The 16044-nt window shown below is 36.8% G+C and overlaps 3 pseudogenes; 1 reads left to right on the plus strand and 2 right to left on the minus strand.

Moving 5' to 3' along the window:
- Nucleotides 1-5362, minus strand: part of LOC122147545 — a 13896-nt pseudogene extending 8534 nt beyond the window's left edge.
- A 450-nt stretch (nucleotides 5363-5812) lies between these two features.
- LOC122147546 lies at nucleotides 5813-9032 on the plus strand (annotated as a pseudogene).
- Nucleotides 9033-9184: 152 nt separating this feature from the next.
- The window catches only part of LOC109087418, a 32535-nt pseudogene continuing 25675 nt past the window's right edge, over nucleotides 9185-16044 (minus strand).

Below are 16044 nucleotides of genomic sequence, written 5' to 3' on the forward strand. Positions count from 1 at the left end.
TTAAGAACTGGGTCTTAACTGTAAAAGAGTTTCAGACTACCGGTTTCACAAAAACAAAGTCTTATAAATGATAAAAGCAGCCTTTTAAACCATTTTAAGAAAGGGATGAGTCAAAAAGTAACACACTTGTTAGTATTAATGTAAACCAAATTTTTAAATCAAGCAATCAGATTAGTTTAATAACAAATACATATTAGTGTCTAAAAAAGTGTTTAGATTGTGTAATGCATTAGATTCTTTTCGAATCCAATGGTTCACATTTACAACACCTGCGTAAAAAATATGGGACAATTTTTCACACTGATCTGAACCAAAAAACAGGAGGATTGAAATGCAACTTCATTCTCTGCCAGCAGGTGGCGCTTTCAGAAAGGCAGAAAGAATGTTTTTTTTAAACACAGTACACAAAGCAGCAGCACCTGACTGAGCAATCAAGTTTAATCATAAAACTCCACCTCAATTCTTATCTTTCCGTCCCAAATTTAAGACCTCTTTGAAATCATAATTAAGACTTTCTTATACTATTTCAAAAAAGCTTTTATGGCTTAAATTTGATATGGCTTAAATTTAAGACTTTTTAAGACCCCGTGCAGACCCTGTGACACGAGGTTTGAGTAAATGATGACCATTTTAATTTTTGAGTGAACTATCCCTTTAAGACTCGTACTGTAGCGCACAAGTCTTATGGATTGCTTGAACTTTAACGATGTTTTGCGACCCTGAGAACCCGTTCCTCGACCCACGAAAAACAGCAGCTTGAAAACCCATCCAAAAATCCTGCATTTTTTTTTCCTCGAAACAAAGAAAATAAAGCAGGCTTGGAACAACGTGACGTGAGAACATGTGATAGTTTCATTCCAGCTGAGATTAAATAAGTGCGTACCGGTTAAGTTTGCTTGAGACATCGATATCATTCATGAAGCACTCGATGTTCAGGGGCAGGTCGGAGGAGTTGGCGCTCATCAGCTTCTTCAGCTTCTCACATTCCTGGTAGAGCCGGACCAACGCTCTGGGCTTGGACTTCACATCCAGCTTGTACTTCCACCGCAAACTCCTCACAGAAATGTTTGACCAGTCGCTCATCAAAGTCTTTTCCTCCCATTTCAGGGTCAAAGGCTGTAGCTAGAATCCGTACAGAAAAAACGCTTTGTCTATATTTCCACACAACAGTCCAGATCACATTTAGAAGAAAGAAATGTCATGGGCACAAACCTTCAGCTTGCCTTTATTAAAGGCACACACCAGACACCTGGTAGCCTGAATGGCCGATATCCACAAACACCACCGTCCTCGGCTTCTCTTCCGGAGCGGGAAGATCCTGCTTGTAGATCCCGTATGCCAGAGCCACTGCGTGCAAAAGCCACGGATGTCACTCAAGAGCAGAAAGCGGGTGTGTTACAACTGAAACTGAGCTCCACTTCACCTGCGGTGGTTTCATTCATGAGTCTCAGACAGTTGAGTCCTGCGATCTGAGCCGCATCGATGACGGACCTCCTCTCAGCGTCCGTGTAGAAGCAGGGGACCTGTGGGACCGAAAGCAGCATACGCTTAGCAAACTGATTTCAGAGTATTCAGAGAATCTAAAGTGGATCTCTGTCTCCAGTAACTCATACATATGCAGGGATTGACGCTTCATTTTTTTCATAAGGAGCACATAAGTTCCTAAGTTGAAAACATTTAGGAGCGCATTTAGAAACTTTAGGGGTGCAATGAAAAATGAGCAAATAATTTGTTTTTCCTTAAAGAGATACAGCGAGATATTATCAAGCAAAAACATTTAATTAATAAAAATACAAATCAGACACTAGGTTTTCAACTATATCTGCTTCAAAATATAATAAATAACACACACACACACACACACACATATTTATAACTTGTGCTAATTTTAAGTTTTGTTCATTTTTATTATATTTCTTTTAGATATTTCTATTTTAGATATTTAGATATAACTAAAATAATTTATTTTAATTATAATTATAAGTTTAAGTAATTTTGTCCTGTTTCTGTCATTTTTATTAGTTTTTGTTGTTTTTAAACTTGTCTGTACAGTTATTAATTTTTATTTTTTAACATATATATTTTTAAGTTTTAGTATAGTATATCAGATTATTTAATATACACACACACACAAATATAATTAATATATAATTAAATGAAAATCTTTTATTTCATTTAATTTCAGTTAACATTTATTCTTATTTCAATATTTTTTTAAATTTTTTTTTTAGTTAACTATAATAACTCTGATACTAGTAAAATTTATATATATTGATATATAGATATAATGTTCTTTGTCTTTCCTTCCTGCCACAGGGCTTTCTGAATAGAAGCAGCAATAATTCACATGGAATCAAATGAACTAAAATTAAATTAATTAGTAAGTGCAACCAAATAATAACCAGAGGAAAGAAATATACATACTGCGTGACTTTTATTTATTAATAAGCCCAAAATACACCGGGATACTTATTTTGAAATGTCTATGCTATACTATTGCAGGCTGCTCATTCCAATTCATATAAAGGAGATAAAATGTGACCCTGGAGCACAAAAGCAGTCTTAAGTCTCTGGGGTATATTTGTAGAAATAGCCAAAAATACATTGCCTGGGACAAAATTAATAATTTTTATTCAATGCCAAAAATCATTAGGATATTAAGTAAAGATCATGTTCAATGAAGATATTTTGTAAATTTACTACCGTAAATATATCAAAACCTAATTTTTGATTAGTAATATGCATTGCTAAGAACGTCATTTGGGCAACTTTAAAGATGATTTTCTCAATATTTAGATTTTTTTGCATCCTCAGATTCCAGATTTTCAAATAGTTGTATCTGTGCACTAATCACTGATTGCAAACTGAAGCACTCTTTAGTGTAATATTAGTATCATGCAATGATTGATGCATGGTGTTCTTGTTGTATGTTGACCTGCTCTCTTGATCGCTCAACACAAATTTCTCCAAAGGAAGACAATAAAGGATAAACTAACTAATTAATAGAGCCTGTCACAACACTTCAGCACCCACCGATCACATGCAACACCTTCAGGGACGTTCATTTTGACACTCACAGAGATGACACAATCAGCGACGGGCTTCTTGAGGGCGCTCTCGGCGGTCTCCTTGAGTTTGGTGAGGAGCATCGCAGTGATCTGTTCGATGCTGAACACCTTCTCCTCCTCCATGTACATCACCTACAACATCCAACACACGAGCGCTAAACCACAAGAACAGCTCACGATCCTTCCCTCTCACGTTCACCGCAACAACAGAACTCCGCGCTTGGCTTCACAAGAAGAGTTCGCTGCCAGAACTAGACCTCTGAACAATGCTGGCACAAACCGATCAGTCAGCTCACGACGGGTTTCTTTTGGACGTTAGCTACTCACCTTTATGCCCGTCCTGCCCGATGGCATCTGTGACAGGTCATAAACCAGACTGGACCTCAAGTTCTGGACAAACGGATCTGAGAACGCCCGACCGTGGAAACGCTTGAATCCCTGGACAGTGTTTTTGCAATTGGTGACCATCTGTGTTTCAGTTGAGACAAAAAAAAAGAAACATGAGTAAAATCATGCATGACCACAAACACAAAATACTGCATTAAAAGCAGATCATAATAAGCTGACTGACGTCTACACATCACGCACCTGGCTTTTAGCTGCCGCTCCAATTGATCGATTCCGTGGCCCAAAAGACACAACACCTCTGAAATAACAAACCCACACATGGACAAATATTATGACTAATAACTGTGTAGGTGTAATTAATAACACACACACACACACACACACACACACATTATATGTAGATACACTGCCGTTCAAAAGTTTGGGATCAGTAAGATTTAAAATGTGTTTTAAAGAAGTCTCTTCTGCTCATCAAGGCTGCAATTATTTGATCAAAAATACAGAAAAAACAGTAATATTGTGAAATATTATTGCAAATTAAAATAACAGTTTTCTATTTTAATATGCTTTGAAAATGAATTTATTTCTGTGATGCAAAGCTGAATTTTCAGCATCAGTCTTCAGTGTCACGTGACCCTTCAGAAATCATTCTGATATGCTGATTTATTTAGGATTTGCTGCTTAATATATATATATATATATTTTTTTTTTTTTTGGAGCCTGTGATACTTCTTTCAGGATTCTTTGATGAATAAAAGTTATAAATAAAAGAACAGCATTTATTCAAATTAGAAAACCAAATTAGAAAAAAGAAATGAATGCTGGATAGTGGATAAGGATAGTGTTAAATGGATAAAAGTGATAATAAAAACTAAAAAAGATTTCTATTTTAAATAAATACTGTTCTTTTTTAAATTTATTCATCAAGGAATCCTGAAAAAAAAAAAAAAAAAAAAAAAAAGAATCACAGGTTCCAGAAAAATATTAAGCAGCAAAACCGTTCCCAACACTGTTAATAAATCATCATTAGAATGATTTCTGAAGGGTCACGTGACACTGAAGACTGGAGGAATGACGCTGAAAATTCAGCTGCGCATCACAGGAATAAACTACATTTTAAAGTACATAAAAAAAACTATTTTAAATAGTAATAATATTTTACAACATTGTTTTTTTCCCCCTGTATTTTTGGTCAAATAAAACAGAAGAGACTTCTTTAAAACACATTAAATATCTCACAGATCTCAAACATTTGAAAAGTGATGTGTGCATACATACAGAGATTTGTTTTTTCATTACAATAATAATAATAATAATAGATAAAAATCATAAAATCCTCCCAAGTGGAACATTTATACTTATTAAAAAAATAAAAAAATGCATTTTATTTGAATAAACCACGAGATAAAAGTCTGATTTCTCAAATATATAAAAAATAAAAGAAAATAACTAAATAATGGTCCAGTGTCGCTGTGTTCAGTTCTGTTTCTCAAATGCTTCACTACTAAAGAGTACATGATTTTCAATCGTTTCTAGCGTTTCTCCACAGTGTTCTTTACAGTAGCGTGGTATTTCAGAGTTAGAGCTCGGTCAGAGGTGTGTGCAGCGCTGGACTCACGGTGTGCTCCGGTCGCTGTATTCATTGGCCGCGGTCTCGATTCCTCCGGCGCGCGCTACCGCTACATAGCAGCTGAGAAACCCCACGTCAAAGCCCACCACTGACATATCTACAACAGCGAGACCCCGCGAATACTATCAGCCCGAGACCCGGGGGAGATTAGACGGTCGATCTGGAGAACGGAAAGAGGGAAGAATAAGAGAGTTTAATTCATTATTCTACTGTAACTTCAGGGAGGAATGAGTCTGCGGATGATAAAACGCCGATCGAGAGACAACAGGACCGCTTCCGGATCAAGACGGAGCTAAAAGGTCCAACACAAAAGCTCCACTCTGAATCTCTTTGGATTTCAAGGCATTGGTTTTCAGAGTTTAACTGGATATTAAAATCTTATTAATTTATCAATTCAAACATGATTTTAAAACCATTGTTTTTGAAACATTAAGCTGCTAACAAATTGCTTATAAGGCTCTGATCTACAGAAGTCAACAATTGAAAGAGGATCAAAAAAAATCATCAAAGTTGTCCTTAAGACAAGAACCGCAGTAATTTTTAGGTGTTAAGGACAACTTTGATCCACTTCAAATGTTGACTAGTGTATAATGCGCGATAATATAATGATCAGTAATAATATAGATCAGAATTTAAAACAGAGTCGTCCAGACACGCACAACAATCAAATTCTTGAGTAGTTGCAGGCAGCCAAAATATTTTTAATAATTAGAAAATATTAAATGTATATTTTGTAGTCATTACGAGTGGCTTTTAACTATTAAATATGTCAATGTAAATATATTATTATGCATAAAATGTATATTTAAATAGGTTTTTAAATAGGTTTTTGAATATACGTTTATACGCACTAATATATGCATATATATATATATATCTATATATAATATATATATATATATATATAGTGTGTGTGTGTGTGTTTTTACATGAAACTAAAACCGAAAGCGTTGATTTCAAGCGTGTGACAAATTCATCTCAAAGTAGGGAGTCATTTGTTGGACCTATTCTTTTTTTTTTTTTTTTTTTTTAGCTTCACGGAAGACCCGGATGTTCCCTCTCTCGCGTCTCGTGATGAGGTCTCCGTGCCGTGTCCTCACTCGAGTCGGAGCAGCGCTAAGATTATCCGGTCACGCTCTCCACGGAAGACCTCCGCGCGTGTACGGTATTCACGACCCGCAGGCCTCGCATGCTCGAAACCATATTACATCACGACTCCCATCTTCTACGTCAAACGCGTTCCTCACATCGGTCACGTGTACTCCGCGGTCACCGCGGACTGCCTGCACAGATACAAACTCTTAAAGGGATACAACTCCAGGCTTTGCCACAGGTGTGTGTTTTACCGTCTCTGTCCTGCATGACTTAATAGAAGTGAAAACACTAACTTTATATACTGCATTTCATTAGCTCTGTACCTGTACTCTGCATAATGACAATAAAGTTGAATCTAATCTAATATCAGTGTTAAAGGGAGATGTTTGTATGTGCAGGTACAGATGAACATGGTCTCAAGATCCAGCAGGCAGCCAGTAATGCAGGGAAAGAGCCTCTGAGCTTCTGCACCGAGATCTCAGAGAGTTTCAAGCATGTTTTCCAAAGATGTAGGCATCTCTTACACGGGACTACATCAGAACAACAGAGCAGAGGCATACACAAGCCGTCGAAAAAGCTTCTGGACGGTTCTCCAGAGCAAAGGCTTTCCTCTACAAAGGCACGTATGAAGGCTGGTACTCCACTCCAGATGAAAGTTTCTCACTCCAGCTCAAAGTCACTGATGGCACAGACTCAGAAGGGAGACGGATCAAGGTTTCCAGTGAGAGCGGCCACAAGGTACCATCCTGGAATAAACAGCCCATGCTCCATCAGAGGACCACACCATCTAAAACACAGGGGTCTGCAAAACATGCAGAAGTTGTATGGCCTGGGGTCACAGACAGCGTGTGTAAAGTTCAGTTAGGACACTTATGTAGTTTTTATAAACGTGCCATTACTGGGTGTGCATCTGGAGATTAATCACCGAGTTCAAAATGTTAGATTTAAATAATTAGATTGAGTTAACAACAAAAAAAAATTGATTAAAAAATTAGAATAAACAGGTTACAGTCTATATTATATAAAAAAAAAAAATATATATAATTAAGTGAATAATAGAAAATTAGATTAAAATAAGTACACTTAAATTTAAAATATTTAAAAATGAAACTTAAAATTTAAATAATTATTAAAATAAATGAGTTGGAAAATACATAATTAAAAATATGAGGTAAATTAAAAAATTATAAACAATAAAAAATTGACAGGTACATAAAATTAGATTTTTTCTTTAGAAAATTTGATTAAAATATATATAACTAAAAATGAGAAAAGATATGTAAAACAGACTTAAATGTATAAGTAAACAACAAAAGCTGATTAAAATAAATGATTAAGAAAGAATAATTAGATTTTTTCTTTAGATTAAAAGGGGACTAAATAATATAAATAAACAAAAAACAGATTAAAAAATTAATTATTAAATTAAAACAAATGAACTGACATCTAACAGTACAGTCCTAAAGTGAGCAAAAAAAATAAAATAAACTATAACTTAATAGAAACTAAATATTATCCAAATCATTTTTTACATTGGTGTACTATCTAGTATATTTTTTATTTAATGTACAACTAACATGAAACTATATAGCTAGCTGTCTTTTAAATTTTATTATATGAGGATGATTATATTTAGGGGTCTGTGACATCTGAAAGATAGTAAGGTTGACTGATGTGGAATGAATATTTGGAAACAAGGACTCATGTAGATTTTAGAAGACTGACATACACAAGACCTAATCAAATTCTCTGACAGGTGGAGTGGATGAAGGAGGACAATTACATGTTCCGTCTATCAGACTTTCGCACGGAAGTGCTTCGCTGGCTTCGATCGAACCCGAAGGTCATCCGGCCGGTGAAGTTTCATGACTTGGTTCTCCAGTGGCTGGAGGACGATGACATCCCAGATCTGTCAGTGTCCCGGCAGAAGAGCCGGCTCCAGTGGGGCATCCCAGTCCCGGGAGACCCGGAACAAACCATCTACGTGTGGCTGGACGCTCTGGTCAATCTGACGGTGGTGGGTTACCCTCAGAATCACGCTCAGTGGTGGACGGCGGTGCATCACGTCGTGGGTAAGGACATCCTCAAGTTTCACGCTATATACTGGCCGGCGTTCCTCATGGCTGCGGGGTTGCCTCTTCCTCGGATGATATACGTTCACTCCCACTGGACGGGGGAGGGAGAAAAGAAGATGTCCAAGAGCCTCGGAAACGTGATCAACCCGTTAGACGCCATTGAGAAGTTCAGTGCGGATGGTTGAGATACTTTCTCCTCAGACAAGGCGTTCCGGATTCGGACTGCGGACTATTACGACGATAAAGTCGTGAAGGTGTGCACAGCGAGTTAGCGGATGCTTTAGGAGGGCTGTTGAACCGCTGCACCGCGCCCTCGCTCAACCCCGCACAGCTGTATCCTCGCTTCTCCAACACCTGCTTCCCAAAGGAAGAGAACTGTGGGAAAGCCGTCTCGGATGATTACAGGATGATGGAGGCTGTATCAGCGCTTCCGGTCGTAGTAGAGCAGCACTTTGAACATCTACACGTCTATTAAGCACTGGAGGCCATCAGCGCATGCGTGCGCCTCACTAACGGTTCGTCCAAAAGACACGCCCCGTGGAAGCTGGACCGGAAGGAGGACCAGCAGTGGCTTGACACCATCCTTCACGTGTCTCTGGAGTGCCTCAGGATGTATGGGATACTCCTGCAACCTGTGGTGCCAGGGCTTGCTGATAAAATCTTATCCAGGGAGGCTGGGAGTTGCGCGCCTGAGGAGAGGAGCTGGGATTCTCTTAACTTCTGAGGAGATATGAAGGAGGAGACTGTGTGTTGGAAGGACGAGCGCTGGGTCCTGATTTGGGAGTGTTGTTTAGTCGTCTTGAGGGAGCCCGGTGAAAAGGAAGACTCCCAAAATGGCAACAACACAATACGAGGGAAAATCTAATGAATACTTATAAGAGTTTGATTTAATGATGTAGTCATGAAAGATAGTGAAGGTGTTGGGGTTCTATGATTCATGCTCACGGTCTATACAACGTACAACAAGGCATAGAAACTGACATGATTTTTTTTTTAATGAGAAATACACGAAACTGAAAAATTGTACAAATTGAAATAAAATTAAAAAAAAAAAAAGTTGCAATAATCTTATAATTTCCTCTACTTCTTTTTACATAAACTCTTAACCTCATGGTTCACCTCAATGTTTCACAGAATGACTTTCTGAAATGCATGTCTGAAAACAACGTTTGACTCTACTGCCGCCTTGCTGGATACCTCTTCTCTCAGAAAGCGCCACGTAGCAGTAAATCCGCTAAAACTACTCGATACCACTGATGAAATGCATTCAGACGCTCTCAGAAGTATGAGTTGGTGTTCTGTCCAGGTTGAGTACCTAGGGAAAGAAAAACGTAATTTCAATACAGAAAATGACATTTTAAATATTGGTGACTTTGCATTGATAAAGAACAGCACTAAGAATGAACTTAGAAAATACTAGTGAACAAAAATCAAAATCAAAGGTGAAGTACTTTTCATTTTTAAAGTATTTTAGGTTATTTTTTATATATAAAGCCCTTTTTGTCGATTTTCAGAATAACTACATATATGAATAACTGTATCCTGAAATACATAAATAATATGTGACCCTGGACCACAAAACCAGTCTTAAGTGTCAATTTTTCAAAATCGAGATTTATAAAACAACATAAAACCGAAATAAATAATCTTTCCATTGATGTATGGTTTGTTAGGATAGAACAATATTTAACCGAGAAACAACTGTTTGAAAATCTGGAATCTGAGGGTGCAAAAAATCTAAATATTGAAAAACAAAATCACCTTTAAAATTGTTCAAATTAAGTTCTTAGCAATGCATATTACTAATCACATATTACGTTTTTTCATATATTTATAGTAGAAAATTTACAAAATATCTTCAAGGAACATGATCTTTACTTAATATCCTAATGATTTTTGGCATAAAAGAAAAAAATCTATAATTTTGACCCATGCAATGTATTTTTGGCTATTGCTACAAATATACCCCAGAGACTTAAGACTGCTTTTGTGCTGCAGAGTCACATACTGTGTATATGGTCATACTGCCCACCCCTACTTGCTACTACTTACATGTTTCACTTTCAGATGATAAGCATATTTGAGGTCGATGAATGATTGAATGTGTGTATTTCCTGCCTGATATACAGTAATTAGCTCAAGGACCAGCTGTTAACGATCTGTCCAGACAGTTTTGTTCTGTGACTAACCGACTAATTTTGGGATCGACTACTGTTTATTTGTCTATTAAGGGGGGCAGCCCTACAAGAATAAGCATTTATGTTGATATTGCTCCCGCCATGAGCATTTGAAAATGTTATGAGGGCAATGTACATCAAGCAAAGACACAGTAGTGTATCGTGATTATAGTAATATAAGGGTTCAAGCATACTTGAGAGCTGCTGCTGGAGCTGTCTGACCAGCGCTGCGGTCTGCTGCTGCTGCTGGGTTTGCTGCATGCCTTGCTGCATGCCTTGCCGTGGGAACTGAGACAAAATACAGAAGGAAATGTTCAGAATATCCCAAAAAAAAAAAAGTAAAGCAACAGACGCTTCTAGAACCGTTTTAGAAATGTTTATCTGAATAATTTGTTTCAGTAATCAGTACATGATGCATTTTAAAAGTACCTAATTGAAAGATGGTGCAGATGTGTAGTTCGGGGTCTTACCATGGGCTGCATTCCCAGGGTCTGGGCGGGAGGCTGGGCTGATGCCACCGGCTGCTGTTGAACCTGCTGCTGCGGCACCTGCTGAGGCTGAACCTGCTGCTGCTGGACCTGCTGCTGCTGTTGCACTTGTTGCTGAACCTGCTGCTGCTGCTGCTGTAAGACAAACACACAGATACCATGACATTACAGGTGAATCGTTGAAAATGTAGGCGTTTATGTGAAATGCGCAGTGTCCCACAATGCATTGGTGTGTGTGGTGTACGCACTCTGAGAGCTGGATGCTGTCTGATCAGCTGCTGCTGTTGCTGCTGGGCTTGCTGTTGTTGTTGCTGTTGCTGGTCCATCATCTGATTGGTCCTCATGTTGGGGTGCATGGCTTGTGCTCCCATGTGACCTTGAACCAGGCTGTGCATCATAGGAGTCTGCTGCATGGACTGATGGGAAAACCTGAGACAGATGGTGAAAAGCTGAGCTGATGTGTTTTACACTCCAGTATAACATTACTAAATAAGTATGGGGTAACACTTTAGATCAGGGGTTCTCAAAGTTTACATTCAAAGGTCCGAAATCTGAATTCTCACCGATGTCAAAAGGTCCGAAATAATTGTTACTGTTTTTAATAAACATGCTTATGACTTTATATAACAATTCAAATATGCTCATGACGCCATTAAAGGGATACTCCAACCCAAAATGAACATTTTGTCATTAATCACTTATCCTCATTTCATTCCAAACCCGTAAAAGCTTCGTTCGTCTTCAGAACACAATTTAAGATATTTTGGATGAAAACCGTGAAGCTTGTGACTGTCCCATAGACTGCCAAATAAATAACAGTGTCAAGGTCCAGGAAAGGTATGAAAGGTATATGATTGTCATATATATGGTTATATGGCACTGTTATTTATTTGGCAGTCTATGGGACAGTCACAAGCCTCCCGGTTTTCATCCAAAATATCTTAAATTGTGTTCTGAACGATGAACGAAGTTACGGGTTTGGAATGACATGAGGGTAAGTGATTAATGACAAAATTTTTATTTTGGGGTGGAGTATCCCTTTAAGTTGTACTTGCGTTTACTCTCTGAACTGTTACATACAGTACTGCATTTTTATCCCAATAAATGCCCAATAATGAAGTTTCACACATTTTCTGTTTCTGAAATAGTACTTCAATGTAACCTGCAGTCACTTCAACTGAATTGCTTAAATCTTGAATTATAACAGCAGTACGTTGTTATACAGCAGTGAATTATATTACTTTAATTTACATATCATGCAGCACAAACGTCCGTCTGTGTAACAAACTATGTGCATATTTACAGATGAACTCCATTCATGTTCATATTCCCACACAGTCAACAGTGATAGGTTTTTGGAAACGCTGTTTTGTACTTAAGTCTGGTTGCGGTTCGGTCAGTTGAATGTGCTGCTAAGTTTGCCAGCAGAGAAAAAACCTCGCAGAAATCATGGGGCGAAAACCAGACCGGTTTCAAACCAAAACAAAAACAGACATTCTGACAAAGAACGCACATTTCAAAGTAGAGTAACAGGCTGAAGTACTGTTTTTCGGAGAAACAAGTGTGAACTTTTTTAGCATGTTTCCTAAATATCTGCAAACATGGTATTTTTATGCTTTAGCACAGTAAAAAAATATACTTACAGCACCTTTAAGGAACACATATCCATTAACTAAGAGTCCTCAAACTCCTAATTTGCTGCTTATTAATTAAGGTAAGTAAGGCAGTTGCTGTAGTAGTTATATTTAGGTACAGGGCAAGGTTAAGTGACCTAGAAAATACTTGTGCAGAATAAGGCATTTATATGTGCTTTATAAGTACTAAAAAGCCAATATTTAAGTTAATAAGAAACAAGTTAATAGTGAATAGTGTTCCCTAATCTAAAATGTTGCCAAAGTATGGCTGTATAGAAAATGCATGCATATGATACCAATATAGAGAGGTGATTTTTTTTATTTTATTTTTTCATTTTATTTTGAAAAACCGAGACTAAAGAGTTAAAAATTCAATATATGCAATACATGCTATATATTAGATATCAATCTGCATGTGTTATGATAATATTTGGTAGCTCCTTTGAAGGCATCTTCAGTAAAACAAATCCATATTTAATGAAGGACACAAAAAGATCGGAACCGAAAGTGGCAAGACCTGATTTACAGCACAAGGAAGTTTGATGAAAAAACATGCAAGCACTTTCAACCGAAAGCAAGTTTAGTTTTACTTTGAAAATACTATTTTGAAAAGCTTGTTATCTTTGCCGTTTACCTCACGTTACACTATGGAGGCTCTCTTTTATTTTATTTGATTCCTCAGTGTTTGCTAAACGTTCTGTAATTTATTAGTCTGTATATAACACAGCATGTGGTGTATGCCATGCCTCATCTTATTCGTTTGAGTTAATAAACGTTTTGTAAGCAAGTTTGTCATTGTATCTTATTTTATTGTTGTGCTTCTTAATTAAGAATAACCATGAATCCATCTTTTGTATTATTCTTAAAAAGTGAAAGGTACGTAGATGCATGTAAGCAAAACAAAAAATTATATTTTCTTGTAAAACGTGACAAGATCGCGAATACAAAAGTGAATAAAAACCAAGAATCACAACACATAAAAAAAGGAAAAAATATTAACAAAATTCAAAAAAAAAAAAATAACAAATAATACTACTGATGAAAAAGAACGGGTTGAGTGTTATTCATTTATATGATAATTAATGCTGGGCAACGGTTATTTACTATTTTTTTAAATCGTGATTAATCGCATTGTTATGCGCAAAAATCAATAATTAATTCAAAAGTACTGTATAGCACACTTTTATTTTAAAAGTACTGCTTTATGAACAAAAGTGCGATAACATTTGATTTGCAAACACTTTAAACAAATAAGGTGCTTTTTTACGGCAGTATTCCCCCTTTACATCGCAGCAGTTAAAATATGAGATTATTGTAAATCTCAACTTAAACAATGTAATCAATTAAAATCTCCTTTCTTATAATTCTTGTATTCTTGTGATGCTGCATCTTGACACCATGTCCACACCGGATTATTAATTATTAAAAATAATAATAGTAATTGCGTTAATGCATGATAAAATAATTTTCGCATTAATTAATTAATGCGTAAACGCGATAATAACGTGTTAACTTGCCCAGCCCTGATGATAATATAATAAATCAGGAAACTAGATGAGGTAAAACAAATCATGGGTAAGAATTGACTTTCTATTGATTTGTGTTTATAGGTGCAATAATTCTAATGATATTTCTCAAATGACAACAATCATGATCAATAATCACGATTATAATTTTTAGCAAAATAATCATCAGTTTAACCATTACGAAGCATGACTTAAATTTGACTAAAACGGACAGACTTTTAGTTAACACTATCTGATTATTTTAGGCGAGGTGCTAAAACCAGGACCAAGCCAAGCACTTTTGTCTGTGACTGACCTTTGCGTGTTTGGCACGGTGTGTGCGTATGCTGCAGGAGCCTGCTGATGGACGTAGCCGCTAGGTCTTGGCTGCATTTGCCTAAGAGGGTCCACCATGGCTGGGTTTGTGCCAGGATGTCCTCCCTGGAAGCCCTGGTTACCGTACGAGGCAGGACCTATTCCTCCGGGCTGAGAGGGGTGTGGCTGCATCCCCATGTGTGAGCCGTAGGTGGTGTAGCCCTGGGAAATGTTCTGAAGAGAGAGAAACATGGGATGTCATCAACGGGTATCAGCAAATTCTGAATATATCAACAATGCAAATTTGCCTGTACTTGCCTGTGTCGGCTGCATTGATGCATACTGCTGATTAGGTGCCACCTGTCTAATCTGCGCTTGTCCAAGTAAATGATTATGATTCTAGAGAAGTGCAAACAGAGCATAAAAAACACGAATGCCTTCCATTTCCTGAAAATTATCATCAGACCTTTCTGAATGAAATATCCACAAATCACTAGGAGACACACAAAGGAAAAAAAAAACAGAAGTTGCTTGCACATGGAAACACATCGCCATGATGGTCTACGTCAAACTTTAAGAGTGACAATTTTTTTTTTTTTTAATTGACGTGACCCATACATGGAAGCATGTTTCTGCCACTGAATAAAAATAAAAAAAAGTTACCACGACTTTTTCTAGTTTTTCTGACGTTTTCTCAAAATTGTGTGCGATAAAGTCGCAATTGTGTTTTGTGAATTCACCTTTTGTGAATTGTGATGCATAAATAAGCAATTTCAATAAATAATGTTAGAAGTGCGAGACATAAACATGCGATTCTGAGAAATAAAGTCAGAATTGCAAGATAAAAACTTGCAATTGTAAGAAAATAACTTTTCCCCCCTCAGAATTTAAACTCGCAATTGCGAGTTTCCTCACAATTCTTAGAAAAGTCGTCAAAACTGTGAGAAAAAAAAAGTCAGAATTACAATGTAAACTCGCGATTGAGAGAATTGCGAGATTTTTCCGTAATTGAGGATTTATATTCCACGATTGCTAATTTATAACTCACAACTGCGAGTTTATATCATGCAATTCTGAGGAAAACAAATTGTGAGATAAGTCCCAATTCCATTTTTTTATTTTTTATTTAATAGCTTAAATAGGCTTCCATACCCATATATATTAAATTAAAATTAAAATTTAATATATATATATACACAACCATTTACATGCAATCAAGTCAAGCCATAATAATACTTGTTGCGAAGCCTGGGGTTTTACCACACATCTGCTGGTTTTGTTTTGAAGACCTGGCAACCCTGTTTCCCAGTCCAAGCCTCTACTCTTTTTTTTTTTTTTTTTTTTTTTTAAGTGAGAATACCATCTCAACAGTCATTTATAAACACAATTTACAGCACACCCCAAAACTTTTACAAGCTCGCAGTGTACATTACAGGCTCAAGATGCTCAAACACCAATTTTTCAAGATTTCACTCAACTAATCAGACAAAATACAAGGAAACCATGGCTGCATTTACACTGCAAATCTTAATACACAGAACCGATCTTTTGACCATTTCTGATTTTTTTGGCCCGTCTGTTTAGATTCAATTTGGACACAAATATTGACATGATTGTGAAGCTTGTTATGCGCAATATCGCAGATATTGGATATGTATCTGATTTAAAACCACATTTGGAAGTGGCTCAGATCGGATGCAAAAAAAAAA

This window comes from Cyprinus carpio, chromosome A14 (assembly GCF_018340385.1).
Source record: "Cyprinus carpio isolate SPL01 chromosome A14, ASM1834038v1, whole genome shotgun sequence".
Lineage (NCBI taxonomy): Eukaryota > Metazoa > Chordata > Actinopteri > Cypriniformes > Cyprinidae > Cyprinus > Cyprinus carpio.